Source organism: Polyodon spathula, chromosome 4, assembly GCF_017654505.1.
Source record: "Polyodon spathula isolate WHYD16114869_AA chromosome 4, ASM1765450v1, whole genome shotgun sequence".
Taxonomy (NCBI): domain Eukaryota; kingdom Metazoa; phylum Chordata; class Actinopteri; order Acipenseriformes; family Polyodontidae; genus Polyodon; species Polyodon spathula.
In genome coordinates, this window is record NC_054537.1 from 25,025,934 (window position 1) to 25,041,951 (window position 16,018).

A 16,018-nucleotide genomic window follows, 5' to 3' on the forward strand; every position below is an offset into this window, starting at 1 on the left:
TCCTGAATACAGATGAGCTGAGGATGCGTGCAAAAATGTAGTCAAGGTCCACAGTTTATAGAGCTTGAGGTGTGAATTTGAACATACACGCATCTTTTTTTACAAACAGTGCCAAAAGAAACATTGTATGAGCTTGTTCGAGGCTGTTCGCATTACAAAACAAACGTGTTTGCTGTCATTCTAATCACACGCGCCTTACAACAAGGTGTTTTTTGTTTGTTGTCATTTTCAATAAAATTACCCAGTAACCTATCAGTGTTTGTTGATTTTAAAATAAATTTGTATTCATTTGCTTTGTTCAAACTCTGTAACAATTCATTTTTACGTACACCTCAAACACAAAAACACAAGTATTTCACTGCACCTTTGCCTATTACATCTTTAAAACTGCCCAGTAAGGGTGGTGGGGATTGTTGATCCTCAAACTATTTGAAAGCTAGTAAGAGCTGTTAAGTTTTTATTCCTGAGAACAGGGATTTAGAGGGGCCGGCCATATGTCTGTTCATTTATCCATACATCTGTCTGACTTGCTATGAACATACTTTAGCACAAGTAATTCAAGTTGACTCTTTATGCACATATACATGTTATTGTTGAAGCTTAATGTACATAAAAAAACCTTATCCAATTGGCATGAAACACCATGCATTGCTTTCAGGGGTTAATGGTTCCCAAAGTGTTTTTTAGTGGTTCCTGTATGTCAAATTGACTTGCTTTGCTTGGGAGCCTGATGCAACATGAGAAACCACTCAGGTGTACATAAAACACTGAACAAACTTAGAGGCAGCTTGCAAACACAAATTTATATTCCATGCTTTTTTAAAAACAGTATTTTTCAAAAGCTTACAATAGGACTTGTTCACATAACAAAGGACTTTAACTACATTATTGAAACTGTTTGAGGTAACATGCAACTATTAAAAAAACTATTTCTGGTTGTAGAGAAACTCAATAGGATCAAGTTCTTGTGTTTGATATATTTGTAATATAATATTTTTTAATAGGGGTACTCTAAACTTGGTGACTCTCAATGTAAATCTGCATGAAATTTCTGTCTGAGTATTTCAATAAATCACTCAAGTGTTGTTTATCATCGTGCTATGGATTTATGGGTGGTGTCTGGGCAAAGATGTCCCTGCTGGGCAGCAGACTGCCTCATGTAATGTTGACTTCTATGGCTAAATATCCTTGAAGAAATCATTTAAAAAAGTTTATTTCATATCACCGGTAAAAGTCTATGAAATATGAATTGTCTGCTAGATGCTATAATAAAGTAAATTCATATTTTATATGAGTGGCTAATTTAGTTTTGTGGTTAGTAAAGGTCTATGTATGATATTAAAATAAATATCACATATTGTATGGTGTATTTTCATATAACTTTAGCTTAACTGCATTCCACCAATTGAAAATCATACAAATATGGCCCCTTGTTTCATTGAGCCAACTGCCATACTGAAGGCTTCAAAATTTGAAGAAGCTATTGGACTATATGTATCTTCAGCTATGTCTGATATCATTATACTGTAGCTGTAATGAATCAATAGAAAACAACACACAGATGAACCTGTTTAATGATGAAACCTATTAGAAAATCTTAGCTGTTCTTTTAAAAAGGCAAAGGTTCGGAAACTCACTTTGGCTTAAAAATCATACAAAGTTTGCAAGGGCAATAGCAGACAAGTAAATTGCTGCTCCTGGCTGCCGTACATTGCTCTGCATTATCATTTAGGCACCATCTGAAAACATCATTTAAATATTAAAGAGTAAGGGGTTTAAATAAAATTCCATGCATGCTTAATTCTCCAATGCGATTAGAAAGAAAAAAAAAATCTTTATTCTTCATCCAGTCTTATGTTACAAACTGGATGGTCTTTTCTTTGACCACCTCATAAAATTGAGCTCATAAATATTGTTCATGTGTTATTTAAACTAACTCAACTCCCTGTGGCAATAGGGTTTGATGTTTTTGAAATGCTCTCTTAGGATTTCAGAAGCATTTTCAGTCCTGAAGTGTTGTTATAAGTACTTGAGCCAGCTGTAAAGAGAATACACGATTAGTAAAGTGTTTTATTTTTATTGCCTGTTAGAATTATTGCTTGTGTCTCAATTACTAGAGTGTAGTGTCCACTCCTATCTGCTTCAGCAAGTAAAGCTGTCTGTTAAAAGGCTAGTTTAGTTTTACACAGTAGATAAACAGTTATGTTTTAGGACAGTTATGTGTTATGTTATGGGAGACATTTTTTAATACAATATTTAGGTTAGGACCACATGACAGTGTTGAACTCATCAAAACCTAAAATTTACACACTGATCTGACTTTAAAAGAGTTACAGTTTAAAGCATAGCCATTGGGTGTGCAGGGCGAGTCATACAGTGCAGGTTCCTGTCCTGGCTGTGTGAAGTATCTTTGATGGGGATTCCGAAGGGAGCATTGCATTTGCTCTGACTTTCCCATGGTTTAGGGAGACAAAACCGACAAGAACTGTTTCCACTACAGCAAACTCTGCTTGCCAGGCACCCAGTGATCTTCAAGTAGATACCTGCAGGGCAGGCTTTTGTCCTTCGGAGGTCGATAGCTCGCTGACATCCACTCTCGAGTTCCAGGGTGTAAAAGGGAAAGCTGCCTTGCTCATGGGATTGGAGGATACCCACTGAACCTAAAAGGGGAATCCTCCCACTAATCAGATATGTAATCAAAATGCTCCTTTAAATAGCCCTCTCGTCTATGTCTCCTTGTCATTTCTTTATTTGGTTTCGTATGCCCGCAGGTCGTGTTTGTGGTGTCTCTTACCTTCGCATTATGGACTCGATGTTGCTGAACATCCTCGCTCCAACAAACTCCATGCTCAAAATTCACCAAGGTAGGCACGTAAATGTAGTCATATTGTTAGTTCCTCCTCAAAATTTATGACATTGAGTTCTGGACTTCAACACCTTGCTTGTGCACAAAAGTCAGACAATATTATCCGGAACAGCAAAGTTACCGTCAAACAATACCATCAAGCAAACAAACTGTGCATTTTATCATACATGCAGCTATTGCAGTGACGTTCATTCTCGTCCAGACACCTGCTTCTCATTACAGATATCCACTCATTTACAAAAATGTAACTTCATTGTTCCCTTTTCAATATCGTCATTTGTATTATTTAGCAAGGCAGTACATTCATATATTGTAATTACAGTTCAATCATGCTCGGTCATGTCAAATACTGGGAGACCCTCCATCAGTACCATGTCCAATCTTCAAGGATCTCATTCTCTATTAATCAAGTGCCCTTCCTAAGATTGCCTTATTTGCGAATCCACCCTCAATCTAAGGGCTAACTCGGTTCTCAAACTACCCGAGCGACCTATAACTCAAACTGACAATTGTCCCTCCCTGCCATACAGTGCTACTTATCAAGATTACAATTTTACTTTAATTTAATTAGAGTTATTTTTCCCCCTCCAACCAAATGCTGCTATGAGGCACGCAATGACCTGCTACCCGTTGTCCATCCTCCAAACAGCCCATTACTAAAGAAGTCCTGGAATCCCTTGTCAACGTTCTTCGCTTCAGCTGCTTCACCCCATACAAATACGTTCTCCTGAAAGCAATGTTCGTCTCTGCATATATCAGAGATCTCTATCTTCATCTTCAGGTCATGTGTTCCTTACATTTAAAACATTCTAAGACTGATCGGGAAAAAAAAGGGTACACATATATTCATTTAAAATAAAAGTTGAAAACCACTGCAGTAGACTTTATATTGAAAAACAATGACTTCTGTTTTGCAAAGCAGACTATTCAGATATATTGTTTTCTGTGATTATCTCAAACACCATTCTGATCTGTGTTCTGCTTTAACTTGACTTCCTATGTCTGTCAGAAGAAGGTACCATTGGTTATTTCTAGTATATAAATGTTCAAATAGTCACTGTCCAAAATATCTCTCCTGCTGCTCACACAGCACGTTCTTCAAGATCTGAGGACAACTCAATATTGTCCCTCATTGTAAAACTAACTTTGCCTGCCAATGTATAGCCTGCAAGCTCTCTAACACATTTTAATACAAATCTTGCTTTCTTAAGATCCTCTTTTGCTTGACATTGCTATAGATTATTGGTGCTGTATATACAATTTGTGGAATGATGAATTGCTGCAATGAATTGTTAGTAATTGAATAATATGTGTGAATATTATTATTGCCCTGCCTGAAATCTGTATGACTCATTGACTATATCCCTGTGATGTCACACCCCCGCTCGCCTTCCCCTTCATAACGTCTCTTGCAGAATGTCTGAACCCTTGGGTGAAGTTCTCACCACATAAGAATTTCCACAACCCTCAGATGAGGAATTAAGTATGAACAAAGACTCAGAAGCGGTTATTAAAAACAGCACTAACTGTAATTCTGGAATTTTTATATGCGAGTCAACCAATATTAGAAGATATTGAAAGATATGCAGTCAGCACTCACATATCCGACCCTACAAAATTTTGTCTTGTGACGGTTAAACGCGTGTGACACACATCTGATTATTTCATTTTGGACCGTTCCAACCCCTGCCCGTTTTTCAGGGAACACAAAAAATACATATCTGAAAGGACTTTGGTTTAAAATAAGTAGGCTTCCATTTAGATGTGCTGTATTGGTTTTGTTGGTACAGTACTATATTTTCAACAGAAGTATATTTTAATTTAGAACGATATGATCCTGAAAATATCACTTGCCAAAACTAGAGGCGACACATTAACTGTAATACAATACATACTTTTAAATCTATACGTATTGTGATGGTATGTAAAATTTCCCTTTAATGACCTAACAGCTAAACACCTAAATCTAAATATTATCCATGGACAGAACTGAGTAAAACACAAAAGGCAATGCAATTTATAAAAACCTATATATATATATATATATATATATATATATATATATATATATATATATATATATATATATATATATAACAACACACTTTCCAGAATTAAAACAGTACCCCAAGTCAGTAGTCAAAATTGCATAATATAGTGCTTGATGAGGCCCTAATTTTACAGTTCACTTGCAAAAGAAAATGCACAAAAGCAACAAAAGATCACAGATAAAAACTAAAATACATCACAGTATCTAAAGTACATCACAGTATCGTGCCTTTTTGTTTAACTATTGTGCACAATAATGTTTTTAGTTATTAGATCCTCTGTTAAAAAAAAACCAAAAAAATGAACATTTGTTTATTTTGAAAAATAAAACATCAGTGCATCGTTGATAAATATCTATACTATATTTACAATTTACCATATGATTTTATTGTTTTTTAGAATTTCAAACGGTCAGATGTTTTTCTTTTTTCTTTTAAAACTGTATACAGGAATGTATAAAGAATTGCAATGTGTTCGCTACAAAGTTTATAATGTCTTTGAGTTGGAAACGGAATTCAGTCTGTTACAGGCCTCATTGTACGCTCTGTTTTGTATATATTCGAAATTGATGAATAACCCCATTTATGTCCTTATTGCAACTATTTTGCAGTTCAAGATCTGTTAGCGTAGATCCCCTTCTATGTTGAAAGTATACCTAGCAGCCATATCTGTATGCCATGTCCCCATTGACTCAGTGTCCCCAGGCGCTCATATATTAGCGACCTGTTTTCTGAAGGGTGCTAGATGTGGTACTGGAGGCTCTCACTAAGACCACGTTTGCCTATAGTTTCCATAGAGTTGAAATATCTCTCTATGAAGACAGCCTTTCTATTAGCCATCACCTTCGCTAAGAGGGTCAGTGAGCAACAGGCTCTGTCAGTGCACAGTTCCTGTATAAGTATTTGGGATAATGGAAACTGAATGTTGTTGCGCACAAACCCTGCTTTCCTCCCTAAGGTGATTACAGCTTTTCACTTGAATCAGTTAGTGAAACTAGAGGCTTTCCATCCCCCTCCCTTTGTGGAGGAAAAGGACTGGAGATTGAATTCCCTCTGCCCTTTTAGGGCATTGAGAGGTTATGTGGCTAGGACAAGAGCACTGCATCAGTCTGACCAGCTCTTCGCCTGTCATGGTGAAAGGACCCAAGGTCAAGCCCACTCTAAGCAGTGACTGTCCCATTAGATTGTGGACACAGTCTCGACTGCCTACACTAATGCCGGCCCACCCCCACCTGGGAGAGTGGCCACGCACTCTACCAGAGGTGTGGCTACATCATGGGCCCTCTCTAGAGGAGCTTCATTGACTGATATTTGTATTGCGGCTAGCTGGGCTATCGACTTAATGTGGTAGATCCCTCTCTGCATTCATTAGGCACAAGGGTTCTTGAGGTTGCACACTCACGCCACCAACACTAGTTGGCAGCAGCAACATGTCCCTCATATGCTGTCCGCTCACACCCCCTTGCGACGGCTTTGGTATACTTTTTCCCAAAAGTATGGCTGGTGGTCGTCTTCGAATTGAAAGGGAACAATAGGTTACGGATTATCCATTGTCAATGTTGCATCCTCAAAAAAATCAAGCAGGTTAGTTAGACATGATCTCCCTTTCCTAAAACCATGCTGTCTCCCAGGATACTGTTACCATATAGGTAATTTTCCATTTTGGATCTTATTATAGTTTCGATACATTTACTTATAATAGAAGTCAGACTTAAAGGTCTATAGTTACCTGGTTCGTTTTTTTCTCCCTTTTTGTGGATTGGTATTATGTTTGCGATTCTCAAGTCTGTTGGTAGAACCTGTGTCAAGAGACTGCTGCATGACCTTGGTTAGTGGTTTATAAATAACTTCTTTCATTTCTTTGAGTACTGAGTATTGGCCCAGGGGATTAGTTTATTTTAAGAGGTCCTACTCCCTTTAACACTTCTGCCTCGGTTATGCTAAAGTTGTTAAAAACTGGATAGGAACAGGTTGACATGAGGGGCATGTTGTCCGTATCCTCCATTGTAAAAACTTGTGAAAAGCAATTATTTAATATATTTGCTGTTTTTTTCTCTTCATCCATGTTTTTGCCATGTGTAACTCTTAGACATTTTACGTTCGATTTGAATGTTCTTTTGCTGTTATAATATTTGAAAAACTTTTCTGAATTGGTTTTAACAATTTCTATCTTTCTCTTGGCCTTTCTAACTTCCTTTTTGACTTGCATTTGGAGTTCCAAGTACTCTTCCGGTGTACTTTGTTCTTGGTCCTTTTTAAATGCTCTGTAAAGTGCCTTTTTTCTCTGAATATTTTTTTTTAATTGAGCTATTAAACCATTTTGGCCATTTTGTTTTAGCTTTTGATTTGTTTACTTTTGGGATGTAATTGTTTTTCACCTCTAGTATTACATTTTTTAAAAATAGCCATCCTCTTTCTGTGAATGTTTTCTCTATTTTACTCCAATCTACTTCTGTTAGTCTTTGTTTCATTCCTTCATAGTTTGCCTTTTTAAAATTGTAAACATTAGCTTTAGTCATTACTTTTGGGGTTTTAAAAAGCACTTCAAATGAGACCATGTTGTGGTCTGAGTTTGCCAATGGTTCTCTGACCTCTATTTTAGTTATTCTGCCTTCGTTATTTGAAAAGACTAAATGAAGGCATGCCTCCCCTCTAGTCGGTGCCTTGACAAATTGTGTTAGGAAGCAGTCATTTGTCATTTCCACAATTTCAATTTTGTCTGTCGTGCTCCCCACCTGGTTTCCCATTTTATATGGGGGAAGTTGAATTCCCCCATTGATATGGCTTCTCCTTTGCAGCACACATTTTTAATGTCATTGTATAACAGATTATTTTGCTTGGTGCCTGAATTTGGCGATCTATATTATGTCCCTATTATTATTCCCTTTGAATTGTTGTCCGTTATTCTGACCCATATTGATTCTGCGTTGTTCTTTTCTTCCAGATTTAACACCTGGGCTTCAAGAATATTTTTGATGAATAGCGCTACCCCTTTGCCTGTCTTTCCAATACAGTGTATACCGACTAATATTATATTTGTCTCCATCACTCTCAGATAACCAAGTTTCTGTGACACCTATCACATCGTAGTTAGTTGTTAGTGCAGTAGCTTAAAGTTCTAACATTTTGTTTTCGAGACTTCTAGCATTTAAATAAATATATTTAATGGCTATCTTACCTGAGTTGTAGTCCTTGTTTTGATGTAGTCTCCCTTCTGTTTTTTTGTTGATTCCTCCCCCTTTCCTTTCTAGTTTAAATGCTTCTTAACTTCCTGCACTTCACCCAATAGATTGGTTCCCTATTTATTTAAGTGCAGTCCGTCCCGCCTTTCCTTTCTAGTTTAAATGCTTCTTAACTTCCTTGAGGATCCTTTCACCCAATAGAATGGTTCCCTATTTATTTAAGTGCAGTCCGTCCCGCCTATATAGATAGTCCTTTTTGTAGAATGTGGGCCAATGTTCAAGGAAGGTGAAGCCTTCCTGTGTGCACCACGATTTCAGCTGTACATTTAGTTTATTTATTTCCAGCTGTCCGTATGGTGCTTTGCAAGGTGCCGGCAGTATCTGACAAAGAGCGAATGAATCTGAATCAACAATCTCCCTCTTGACCTGTGAGAGCACAGCACAGCAGGAATTATGTGCCCCGTACTGAATGGTTGGGCCGTTCATTCCGGGGGGAGTCCGAAGCCGGCCATTCAGGAAAGGGACGGCGTCACAGTACCAGGAGTCATCGCCCTAGTACGGTGAGCGAAATTTCATGGAGGAGATGTGATTAAACTAGCTATAGGAGGGGGCGGGGCTGAGGGTACATTAGGGGGATATAACATCGTGATCGGTTCCTTTGTTGTGGTTGATCGGAGGAAACGAGGACTGTTTTGGGAAACGGAGTTAAGTGTGTGTTTTGTTTTGCAACCGTGTGAGTTTTGTTGTCAACAGACTGATCAAGCATGGAGCTGGGTGCTGCAGCCTTGGGCCAGCGATTCACCTGCACTAACCAGCATCACTGTTCCAGCCCTGCACCTACACTAAGAGCATGCACTGTCCGGAGACGTGTCTGTTTGTGTTTTTGTATTCATTATTTCGGGACTATAACCCCTTATTTTGGCGCTTTGTTGGGTAGAGCCAGCTTTAATATCTTGATCGGTGAAAGCTGTTAAGGAGAATTAAATTATCAACTTGAATGGTGAACTTTTTGTTTGTCTTTGTTTGGAGCACCTGCATCACCCTTTCACTAATCACAGCAACCCATACGTTCACATATCCCAGAAAATACCAGTTTTGGTCTTGTCTTTTAATTTCTTTCCTAGCTCTCTGAATTTGTTTTGCAGGGATTTTGGTCAGTCTCTCCCGATGTTGTTTGTACCGATGTGGATAACTACTACCGGGTTGACTCCTGTTCATCTAGGAGTCTGTCCACATTCTCAGTGATGTGTGTGATAAAGGTTCCCAGAAGGCAGCACACTGTTGTAGTAAGGGTTCCAGACTACGCACTGAACTTGCTGTGTTTCTCAATATGGAGTCCCCAAAAATCATGACCTCCCTTCTTTTTGCTGCCTGGCCAGCATTGTTTATGGGGTCCTGGATGTTGCCTTTTATTCTCTTGATGTTGGTTTTGATCATCTAAATTTTGAAGTAGGCGAAATCTGTTTGACGTTTTGATTTCTGGTGGTTGTGTTTTTCCCCTGCCTCTGCCTACCTGAACCCAGCTGTTTCGACCCTCTTCTATCTCCCTGGTGGCTTTCTGTCTGTTAGGGGTGTAAATTTCCAAGAATTTCGGGTGTGCCAGCTCCTCAAACTCCTGTTGCTCGCTCATATCCTGCAGCTCCATTTCTAGCATACTTACTCGCTGAAGCACGTCCTGGATCTTGCAGAACTTTACACACACTTGGTTTAGCGGTGCTGGCTTTTTTCACATTTCACACATCATGCAGGTGTCACAGATTACTGGCTTGAAGGCCATGTTAATTTTTTTGTAAGTTTAAGTGTAGTTTCTGCAGCTATCAACCTTATTTCTAACTGCTTCTAAACTTTTCCACCACTACTTCTCCCCACGCTGTCACTGTGTGAACTACCTTGTTTCTGTTTGTGTCTGTAGGTGCCTGTAGCTCCGCCTTGCACCCTTGTCTCAGAAAGGCACCGAATTTGAATCAGCTGCTCTGAGATTCAGCTTGTTATAAGAGAAAGACACACAACTGTTAGAATTTAAGCTGCAGCAATTTCCCAATTAATGTATTTTCTGATTAAAGCAGTTAAAGATGTAATTTCTCCTTACTGCTTCTAAACAGCTCTGAACTTTTCCATGACTGTACTTCTCTCACTCTGTCACTCACCTCACTTCAGATAGACAGGCATACTTCTAATAATCAACAGAATGTTGATCTGTAAGTATAGTACACAGAATTCATTTGGGACCAAGGTTTCTCGCACTCACTATTTCCAATACACTTTTCATCTGCATGGGCAGAGGATGAGGCCTGATGGGATGTCTACAACAGAGTTTTGAAAATAAATAAAATGGTGGCATCACATTTTTGCATGTCATCTATGTTGTGCTGTGAAGTAAGGGATACAGAACTGGCACAAACTCCTAATGCTAAACAAACAAACAAATAATTCAGTGATTCAATTATTTGTGGATGTCATCTAGGTTGTGCTGCAAAATACACAAACACCTCTTACTGACAAAGAAAGGAAGTGAGGCAAAATAAAGGAAGATACATTGTCTTTCAGGTGAAAAGACTATAATGGTGTAATGCTATTCTTGCAGTTGAAGAAGAACTACTTTCATTGTGTTAAAATAAATTATGCATTCTGTGCCCAGTGCTTCCTACATCTGTTGAGTAAAAAATGTTGATGCTCATATGAAAAACTAAATATTGCAAACCTAGATACAGTTGCTCTCTTTTTTTTTTTTTTTTTTTTTTTTGCCTCTGCAGGTTTTAGAAGACCATTTGCACCTTCTGAGGGTCTGGTAAAAGTAGCAAGAAAAATAAGGAATTCTATGAAAGAATGCTGTGTATAAATTTACCTTTTGTAGAATGTTAAAATGTATCAATCAAATGCCCAGACAAAAGTGATATATATATACATATTAATCAGTATCTCTATTGTATTTATGCAATACATTAAATCATTAGGCATAACACCTTTAGAGCACTGCTGCAATTTAAAAAAATGGAGGGATGACCCATTTTTACATTTTCTGTCATCCAATCTAACCATCAGTTGAATTTAAATCTCCAGCCTAATTCTCTATTTATACAGCTATGGCCACAAGTTTTGTATCATCTATAATTTTAAGATTTAGACCAATTTAAAAAAAAAAAAAAAAAAAAACCTAAAAAAAAACCTATATGAACATAATTTAGCTCTTTTATTTAACAATGTGTAATCAAAGAAAATATGTAATGATATCGTAAAAGTCTACCGGAAGCCATAATAGTAGTACAGTATTTCATGTTAGATTTCTAAATGTCCCATTTTTCAGTTTTTCGTTAAGTATATGTATTTTGTATAATGGACAGAAAAGTTCTCTTAACACCTCAGCATACTTAAGTCAGCCTTAAACAAACTTTGACTGGCTCCTCAGAAAAAGGAATCCAAACTAAATTATGAACACGTACAAATTAATCAATGTGATTGCCATTCGGATACATTAACATTTATAATAGGCCATGTTTAAAGATGTGTTAAAAACAAAACAAAAAATCAAACTTCAACTCATCTTGTCGCTGTGCCTCTGTGTTACATCAATGCAGTATTTGTTTAAACTTTTTAGGCCCTGTACCACTTTCTGAGATAATACAGTACCGTATTCAAAAACAATTAACGGTTCTGTTTTACCCAGTAATCTTTGGCACCAGCACCATGGCAATTGAGAGCGTGCATGTGACCAGAAATAACGTATTGTAGAACTGCTGTTGCAACTCCCCCATCACCTAATGTACGGTACATATATTTGTGAATACCGGTAATATATTTCATGGCACATTAATTTTGCGGATTGTTTTTAAAATGTTCTTGTTTTACAATACCTATTAAAACATAATCTTTTCTAATTACTAGATTAAGTACTGTACATGGAAATCTGCTGTTAAAAACAAACTAAATAAGATACAATTAATTAACCACGGTACAAATGCACCAACTAAAAATGATATGCAAAATTATTTCAAAATCCAGACTCAATAAGTATATATGCCAAAACAAGTCCAAATACCGGTTATGCTTCTGAAAAACAAAACTAAGACTCCAATTTAAAACAAAATCAAAAAGCAATTCTCAACAGAAGACAGGCAATTCTTCCAACAAATGCAAAAGTGTAAACACCAGAGCCCCATGGATGATCAATATCCAGTCAATCATATGCTTGAAATCGATTCAGATTGTTACTGTAGTAATGTTTAGCAAATTAAATCAAGTTTTTATTAATCCTAACTCTAACCTTTAGCTAAAAATTAACAATATCTGTTAAGTTAATAAACTAAAAAAAAACAACCCTTAAATTTTAAAACAACCCTCAAATTTTACCGTTGAACAGTTGAACTGGAACAACGTAAAAAGTGTGTCTTGTTCAGTATCAAACCCAGCCAGAATAATCACATTGTTTTGAAGTGATTGAGTCGTGACCACAATGTGTTTGTGAATGTTCTGCAATTGTGTTGTGTTTGTGAGTCGTTCGATTTGTGGGGTCCAATAGCGTGTCTTGTTGTGTTTACATTGTCTAAATGGTGGAGTTTCCATGCTTTTTTTTTAGCTTGAGACATTTGCTTGGATTTGCTTTATGTAAAATGCTTTTTTGGGTTTCCATTCACTCAGTTTATTTTACTTGAGTAAACTAGGCTTTTCACCCGATGTTATGCAATTAAATGGGAAAGGAGGGGGTTGATATGTAAATTAGCTATGTGTAAAGTATTCGTGCTGTTTTTGAAGATTACTAGTGAAATTTTGTGAAAATGTGGTTTCCATGCGCAGAGAACGGGTACACGAGTCAATCTAAGCTGCTGTAATAACGCAAAATACCTCGTGCCCGATTGGTTAATAATGTGTTTTACTGCTCTTGCCCAAACAGTTTTTAAAATATCATTAGTGGGGTGTCATGTTGTTAGAAAAGAACTGAGAGGTATAAAATGAAACTGACCAACATTTATTGCAGATCACCATGGCTGAAAACCGGTGAGACGATTTTATATATATATATATATATATATATATATATATATATATATATATATATATATATATATATATATAATTGTGGAGTGGTCAAGATATATATATATATATATAAATTTCCCTTTTGTTCAGGCAATACAGCATATAGGGGATCATGTGATGCTACATATACTACTGGCTTAGAAACTCGACCTGTCCAGACCGTTGACGTCTGCTGAGGAAGCATTCAACACCATGCTTGGGCAAATATGGGTAATAAAACTGGTTTTAACTGAGACTGACAAACTCATACTGACGTGTTTGATAACAGTTGTCGTTTTAAATTGCACTCTGACTGTTGTATTCTGCACAAACTATTGTCTCTGTCCGTCCCTTACCTGTCAAGGTCACAACGAAGTTTTTGAGTGTTGCTTTTGGGGCTTCGCCGTGAAAGGAAGCGGCACTGCTTTTCAAAACAAACGCAACCAATGTTAGAGCATGGATGTTTATGCAAATTCCAACCCGCTACTCTAAAAAACAAGCTCAATCCCACTTATTATAAGTGGACTTGGCAACTGTGAAGGTTACCTTAGCCACCAGTTTCAATTGGACAGCAGTGATCTGAGGAGACTTGTGCTGTCAGAGATTCTCTTCTTTCTTTTAAGTTGTGTTGGATTTACTGTTGTTAAATATTAATGATGCAAACACATAAAACACAATCAATACGTTCATTTGCAATTTCATTTGCTCAGTTCTAAGAGGACATCAACAACTTGTTGGGTGTTTGTTGCGCGGTTTTGGGTGATCGAGCTGGGCTCATGACATCCAGTTCACCAGCGATATTTATTAATGCGGAGGGCAGACATGTGTTGTCTTCGGACATAGCTGGGATCAAAAACAGCCCGGGAATTAATTAAGTTAGATATTTAAGCAGCTCACTTGCTCTTTGTGTTTAAGTTTAGTGCAGTTTTTACAGCAAGGGTATTCTCAAACAGCTGCTTTAATACTATAACAAGGGTTTAACACAATTCATGGTAAGTGGTTTTACATAGAACTGTAAACCCACAAGAGATATACAACATGACAGGCCGGGCACAGTAAAAAACAATAATAAAAATGCCGCCCCCATTACCATGAAGATGAACTATACCACTGCTAACCATAAAACCACCCATCAGACACTTACTTTCTGCTGTCTTGGAATCCACAGTAACAACTGACCTGCTTCCTTGCAATATTTTTCGTCATTTACTGGTGTACCCTATGCCTCACTTTGGCTGTTTTTTTTCGGCCACAAACCTGATTTACACGAGTAATTCTCCCAACGTGCATGCGCATCGCCATTTCACGTGTACATTGTATAGAGGGCCATCTGGGTCAAAAACACATTTTATAGAACACGTTTCAAATATTCGTTACATGTACTCATTTGGACCAATCAGAGCACAGAAATTACTACATGTACCAATTTTAATTGGTTCAGAAACTTTTTAATTGGTACGTGTTCTAAAAAATGGCACAGGCTACATATTTCCTACATTAGTGTCTAGTCATTTTACCTTAGTAGCTTGTCTTACAACGTTTTCTCTTGTACTCGCTTCTTATGTACAATGTAATTGGCACAGTAGCCAATAACCTTTGGTTTATCATTTAAACAAGAAGACATCAATTTAAAATAAGGAATATTGCAAATATGGCGGCGAGAGATTTTCATCTGTGCTGCTCCCATACATTTGCTGAGTGCAGCCGTCTCATTGAGGTTTGGCATTTGTAACATCTTCAAATACTTCAGATGCAATCATGGTGAAGCCACTAACATACAACCTTATAGGGTTATCATAACTAAATTGCAACAGACCAGCAACATCGTTAAACGGTTGTGTCAGTGGGTATTAAGTAACAGTTTTATTTTATAGCAATGCCACTGCATTGTACACCCCAGATTATAAAGCAAAAGTAAACAAGGATATGCAAAACGTTAGAAAATGAACAAGCAGAGGAACGAATCAGCTTTGAAAAACTGAATTGCATCTACCACTGTTAATAATAACAAAAACAATAAAATCCACTAAAAATATCACATCCAGTGTAGCGCGTATTGTATTGTTGTTCATAACTCGCCATTTACAAAAGACTGCAGTTATTATTGGAAGTTTTACTGTGACAGAAAAAAGAAAAACATACTACAGGAAAATTAAAGACATATAAAACACTGTTGAAACAGAAGTTAAACAACTGGAAAGGCACGTTTAAAAAGGAATGTTTTGAGAGGGCTTTTAAAAATATTCAAAAGCTCAAATTGTCTGATCACTTTTGGAAGAGCATGGGGAATATGAGATGACTTTTCATTGGATCATTTAGTACACATACTATTTTCTTTAAATTATTTCATTTATAAAGAACTGATTGGCCCAAATTTGTACGTGTAGTAAACATAGTACGTGTTGTTAACAAAATTGAACACGTAGTGTATCGCAGTACCACTGTGTTATGTTCTTTGGGTTTCAATAAAGATACAAGCGAATGAAATAGAACTTATTTTTTATTTAGTAATCTTCAGAAACTTTTTACAAGTCGGCCATGTTCTTACATCTGACTCCTGCTGCAGGGACCATCTAACAATTACTACTTCCTTTTCTAGTAAGGCACAAGGGCTCATCTATAAATGATCACATATCATCACAAGTACTACACGTAGTAATTTATTTGAAACATGTACTAACAGGCTTGACTCAGGTGGCCTTCCATAAAATTGCCCCACATGGAAACCATATGAATATTACACGTGATCGTGGGATTTTGCTGTATAAAGGCGCAGCTAGCCTTTGTGTTGTTGTGTGCTGACCTTACTGAATTAAGTGTGCTGTTTTGCGTACAAGATCTTGCTGCGGTCGTCTGGGTCATTTTATTTGCACTCAACGTTACAATATAAACAATTCCAGACACTTTCT